The sequence below is a fragment of the Heptranchias perlo genome, chromosome 7, assembly GCF_035084215.1.
Source record: "Heptranchias perlo isolate sHepPer1 chromosome 7, sHepPer1.hap1, whole genome shotgun sequence".
NCBI classification, from domain to species: domain Eukaryota; kingdom Metazoa; phylum Chordata; class Chondrichthyes; order Hexanchiformes; family Hexanchidae; genus Heptranchias; species Heptranchias perlo.
This window is the reverse complement of record NC_090331.1, coordinates 71,642,995-71,648,994: the sequence shown is the minus strand read 5'-3', so window position 1 is coordinate 71,648,994 and position 6,000 is coordinate 71,642,995. Positions and strand designations below refer to the sequence as shown.

General features: G+C 38.8%; 1 protein-coding gene across 5 annotated transcripts in view; it reads left to right on the top strand.

Annotated features, from left to right (window-relative positions):
* The first annotated feature begins 1,040 nt into the window (after window positions 1–1,040).
* LOC137323846 (diacylglycerol kinase beta-like) overlaps window positions 1,041–6,000 on the top strand; it is a 479,766-nt gene continuing 474,806 nt past the window's right edge. For 4 of the 5 annotated variants that reach the window (XR_010963457.1, XM_067987851.1, XM_067987849.1 and 1 more), the window contains exon 1: window positions 1,041–1,331. The gene's annotated coding sequence lies outside the window, so the exon portion shown is untranslated. Of the gene's footprint in view, window positions 1,332–1,474; window positions 1,626–6,000 lie in introns of those variants that run through there. The other variant, XM_067987848.1, reaches the window with a different exon arrangement.

Here is a 6,000-nt window from a genome sequence, read left to right as displayed (position 1 = left end):
GATTTAATAGTTTCTATTTATTGTAACAATAGACAATTCCGATTAATCGGTAACTAAAACCGCGTTTGCGGACGGCTTTTACATATAATTTTAATAAAGGTTATGGTTTCGAGCAGGCACGTGTTAGGTTTAAGTTAGGCAGTGTATTCATAGAATCAAAGAAAGTTACGGCACAGAAGAAGGCCATTGGGCCCATCGTGTCCGTGCTGTATTCGAGGGTTTTTTTTTACATACGAAAGATTGCAACTTCAGAATTGCAACGCATACAACGCGCACGACCAAAGGTATCGAAGGCTCACAAAGACGTAAAAACCCAGCCCCTGCCCGCTCCACGTGCGTTAAAGTTTATTTCTGCTGTAATCGGGGAACGTTTGGAAGAGACGGACGCATCTTAAAATGGTTTTGTGCACTGTTCAGGGTAACAATACCAGCCCCTTTCCATCGTCTGGAATGAGCAATCATCAACAAATGTGAAAACTGTGCGTAATAAACGGCTGTTAAAGGAAGGTGGGAGAATTACTGGTGAAGAGGGAGTGGATGACGTGTGGCAAAAGGTTTCCCTTCCAAGTAACATCCGCGCTGACATCAAATACATTCAACTGAAATGCCTCATAAGTGACCGATTGAATGCCTCACATCCAAACTTCCTGGATGTACGAGAAATATATAACTTTTTGGGGATATATATATATAAATATATAAACCCACAGCAAACCATAATGCCAATGTTGTAGTTCAGTATAGTTTTTTGGGGAGCGTTAAAAAGTCCTTTTAAATTATAGTAATTACCACTTGGGCATTTCCAGCACTGAAGAGTCCCTACAAACTTTTGCAAAGTGAGTTTTGTTTTTAGCTTCATTACTTCTGCTTTGACCCCTTGTTTGACGCAATGTGCCCATTTCCAGGAACTTCAACTTCGAATTTCCTCTCTCTCTCTCGGCCGCGCACCCGCTTTAGGCAGGCGCGCGCAATGGGCGGGAACGCGAGCGACAGCGGGAGCGCGCCTCGCCCGGGGAGGAAGCGCCGGCGCGAGCAGCAGCAGCAGCAGCAGCAAGCAGGGACAGAGCGCGCTCACAGCACAATACTGTGATAAGAAACTCCTGTCCAACATACACCACACAAGCAAAACACAAGAGAGTCTTCGGGAAAATTAAAACAATTATTTACCTTAAGCACAAAAAAAAAAGTAAAAGGGGAGAATTTTTTTTTTGCACTGACCGGTCACGGAGGTAATTCTCTCGCCGTCGGTTCTGTTTATTTTTTTTTTAAAAAAGCTAAATAATTCGCAGTTTATTGCGGAAAGAAGAGCTGCAACTGGAGCCCAGTGTGAGGTGAGTGAATAAGAATTAAAGAGAGAAAGAGGAGGAGGAAGAGGAAGCAGCGCCGCATGTGGAAATGCAAATGTGTTTGTTTTTAATAAGACTTTTTGTCATCGTTTGCCTGAATTTGCTTGTCTGTGTCATTGGCGCTGAAACGTGCAGCGCTGTGTTTTGGTTGCTGAGAGGGGGAGAGGCTTGCCCGTTTTGAAAAGCCATTGACGGCACCTCGCCCCTGTCACTTCGGCTGCAATAAAGAAGCCGGGGGATGTCAGGAGCAATCGTGAGCTCTGTGCCCGAGCGTTTGAGGTAAATGTCATTAATTCGCTCCCATATTAAAGTCTACAGTGGGATCTTTTCTCACGCCCCAGAAAGCGCACTTGGACCACGTCCTGTTTGCACGTTACTTTTCTGATTCCTTGTGTATCAATTTTAAGAAATTTGTTTTTAAGTCGGCTTGTTGAGAGATGCGGAAACCTCAATCGCTACGTGCTCGGAGCAAATAGATAATTATGTATTTGACAAGTTGTTTGAGCTAGTCTGAACGCAATTAAAAGTTACAAATTGTGCAACAGTGTTATTTTTACGGGAATCGATGGACAGGAGGTTACAAACCCGAGATGGGTGGATTGCTTTCTTCCAGTGTTCTATTTGGGTATTTTTTTAAACGAACAGGTAAATAAATAGATGATTGTGAAGACGACGTGGTGTGAAGCTTTTCTATATTTTTATAGAGTTTCTTTTTTTTAGAAAATGTTTGTAAACTACTGGATAATCCAAACGCGAATCATACGGCACCTAGGACATGGATAGAGGTCGATCCTGTGAGCTCAATAAATATTGATGAGTTGTTTCAATTCGAAAGATTACAGAGTTGAAGCTTGAGCTTTAAGGTTACAAAAGGTGTTTGCAGTTAGGGATAAGCTTTAAAGTTATTTCGAATTCAGCTTCATTGAGCCAAGTCAGATCGGGCCAGTTTGAACTAAAGATGTCTCAGCGGCCCCTTCCAGGTAAGGGAGGAGGGGGGGAATATTGTGATGGATAACATCTGAATTTACTGTTTCTACCTCAATGTGTTTATTTATGCACATTGAACTGTTAAGAACCTGAACTTTGGATTTAACACAGAATTCCAGATTAATTTCCCTAACGTGTTCAAACCTGTTCTATTAGGTGCTACCAGTCTAAATAAATGGGAATGACCGAGTTATTGCTTGTCTTATATAGATGGATTTCTGGTGATGTCATATTGGCCTTCAGATTAACAGTGGCCTTTTGTAGCATTCGGCCGACTAAACTATGAAGATTGATAACGAATGATGTCACAGCAATCCATCTATAGATGGATGGCACAGTCACTCTAGTTTTTACTCTGGTGTTTTAAGAATGAGACTAGAAGAATACGTAAGTAAAGTCTGTGTGAGTCTGCAAAGGTATGGTTTACAGAATTCACAGATGTTTTGTGTTCTTTTTGTGGAGCTGATATCCTTTTTGTAAACAAAGATTCATAATAGAAATCTCATGTTGATCAGATGAAATTGAGTTTTCCAATTAGATATTCATTGTTTGCATGTCCCAGATCTTGTTTACTATGCAAAATCCTGTCACCAATAAATTTCATTGTGTATACCAGAATGCTTGCTTTTCAGTGTTCCATTCAATTTATCAGCAGTCTGTGTGACGCTCTGTCCACTTTGTGCTACAAAATGGAGGTTTCCAGTTTATTTTAACTCTAAATATGCTTGTTTCCCTCTTACTAATCAAATTTGTACACTAAGCAAGAGATAGACATTCTTTCCTTTTAAGTTGTATTTAAAAATAATGTGGTAGTGGTCCCTCTGATTTATGGAAAGTGTGACCTTTTTAATAGCTTTTTTGCCTCGGGCATTTAAATTGTCAGTTGAGTGGTTCTCAGTGTCTAGTGGCCTTGTTTAGTAGAGAATGTTTTGATCTCGTGGCTTACATTAATATTTTGTGACATGGCTTTTTATTCTTTTGGCTCATGTGGAAAATGAAGGGATTTAAAAACTGCAAACTGAGAAGTCTGAATAACTAGTGTAGTAGAATGTCGGATATCTAAAGGCCCAAATATGCATCTATCCAAAAGGCATGTGCATGTGTCATTCATACTTGATACTAACAGGCATCCATCCCTGCAACCGAAATTAAATCAATTAGGAAAAATGTGAAAAGAGAAAAGATAGTTTAAGGTTTTGCACTGAAATCTTCCATCAAATGAAACATTAACCTAAATTTTCAGATACTGAGGGAGCTGCTTTGTATTTCCAGTATTTTCTGTTTTTATTTCCAGTTTTTAATATTTTAAGTTTGCGTTTTATCTCTAGGAAAAATATCTTCAGCTAACAATGTTTGGATAATCATAACTTGTGAAAGAAAAATGTGCAGGGGCAGAGGCATTTTTGATTTATTATAGAAAAATCAGCCCTTGGTTGGTAATATCCATCTGTAATCAAAATATAAACACATTTTTATCATGTAATAATTCTGACTTGCCTGTTCAAAATGAGCACAACCTCCCTTGGGTGAAATTGGCTTTTTGCTCACTAAAATATCTGTCACCATATTGCTTCATTTGAGTGTCCATTTCTATTTTATCAAATAACGAATGTAGCACAGTTTGAAGCTAATGTTTTCAAGTATTCTCTGATTGCTCAGCTGATTAAGACAGGGACTAGATAAGCCATAATGACGAGGAATGTCCCACTCAGTCAATGTGGAGTTATCTGAATTTGGCCAGAGTATCAGTAAAGACATAACCCAGGAGCTCTGAAACCAACCGTTAAAAATGTAAAAATCGGCCAGGGTGGCTGTTCACTGCTGGAAAATGCACTTGTGGACATTGGGTGAAGCTGAGGCTGGATTTGGCTGTGATGCATTCAATGGATGAATAGCCTCAAGAATGGGCAAGTGCTTCTGGCATCCATGGAATCAGACCACATCACAGAGTCAGGAGGGGAGAAAGCTAGCAGAAAAAAACTCTAAAACCTTCACCCTCTTTTTCTCATCCAGTTGATATATTGAGGTCTATTGATGCTGTTTAGACTTGTGTTCTGAGACAGAGTGAAAAGAACAATGGAAATCCAATTCCCATGATGTCTCTTAAAATGGCTTTCTGCATGAAAATATTGAGCCAAAGTGCAGGACAGTGTGCAGTTTGTTTTCTATTTTGTTTTTTAAAACTGTAAGTGAACATTCCCTGTGTCAGAGTATGACCATCTCCCCTCAAAAATACTGACAAATAAGGGAATATTTCTTGTTACATACCTTAGTCTCTCAAGCTCTCAAACCTTGTGAACTACTGCTTACTTAAAATGTACTAATGTCACCAAGGCTGATATAAAATTTAAATATTGCAATGTATTAACTGTCCGATAACTGGCATGATTGTTGGGTCTTCAGTGATTTGAACAGCATCAAAAAATGTTGATTCAGCTAATATGCCGAGAGTTATACTGTTTTGTATCATTTTTCTTTTCAAATGTGTAAACGTGATTAGGATCTTGAAACTAAATGCAAGACTCTGGAGGGAAGAATATGGAGAATGTAATTTTCAGCTGGACTCAGACTGTCTTCATTAAGTAGTTGTGTCGATGTACATTGGCTATCGTATATGAACCTGTACACTTCCCTTTTTGCACTTAAAAAGCTTAGGTCCCACCCAGATGCTTTATTGACTATTTGGCATAATGAAACAAAATGTCACAAAGCAGGGTCAATAAATTTAGAAACTTAGATATAACTGTACACGATACAGTTGAATTTCCTGAAAATATTCGGTTAGGTCCATATAACAAATAGAAGTTGATATCCTATGCAAAATATTCTTGCTGTGATCTAAACAGTTTTATAAAGGTATTTTCATTTATTTTGCTGCTTTCCTTCTTGATCCCCCCCCCCCCCATGGCACATACTGTTTCTAGTCGAAAGAGTACTGGTGGATACATGAGTGGCCCAGTTGATTCTTGCTTGGATTTTTATTCCTACCTGCAATTAATTGCTTGGCTTTCAATTAGTGCATCACCATGATAATAAAGCTGAAATTGGTAATTCACTTTGAGGAAATTGTGCTTGTAAATACAGGCCCTAACACTTGGTGATGTAGCTCACTAGTGTTGCAATGCTCTATGATGCCTTTGTCGCATTATTATAGGAGTATGCCATGTAGATGAGGCTATGCAAAAAAAGTAAGGCTGCCTGAAAATGTGACATGTTACCTTTAGTAAGCTAACACATGCAGTTTATTTAAGAATGAGGCAGATGAAAAAAAAAACTTACTTACAGTTAAACTGATCTTAATTCATTTGTGGTGTGACCTAAATCGTGCCGTGTTGGTGGCTATCAGTGAGCTGAATAGTAGAAGCAACACTTATTTTTCAGTTTCTTTTACTCTTTGAAGTTACACAAATTCTTGATTTATCTTCTGTTCTCTCCTACACTTTTCTATCTTGGTGGTACCCTGCACTGTCGGTCTTGCTCCTATAGCCAGGTTTCTAAATAAAAAAGAAAATGCAATGAAGCTTAATATTTAGTTGTATTTGGGGTATGAAAAGTTCAAAACAGTATCATTTTTTTATTTATCAGCTTCAGGTAAACTGCCCTCACTTTAACATGCCTTATGCATGTCGTAGAGCTGGCCTCACTGTAACATGCCTTATGCATGTCG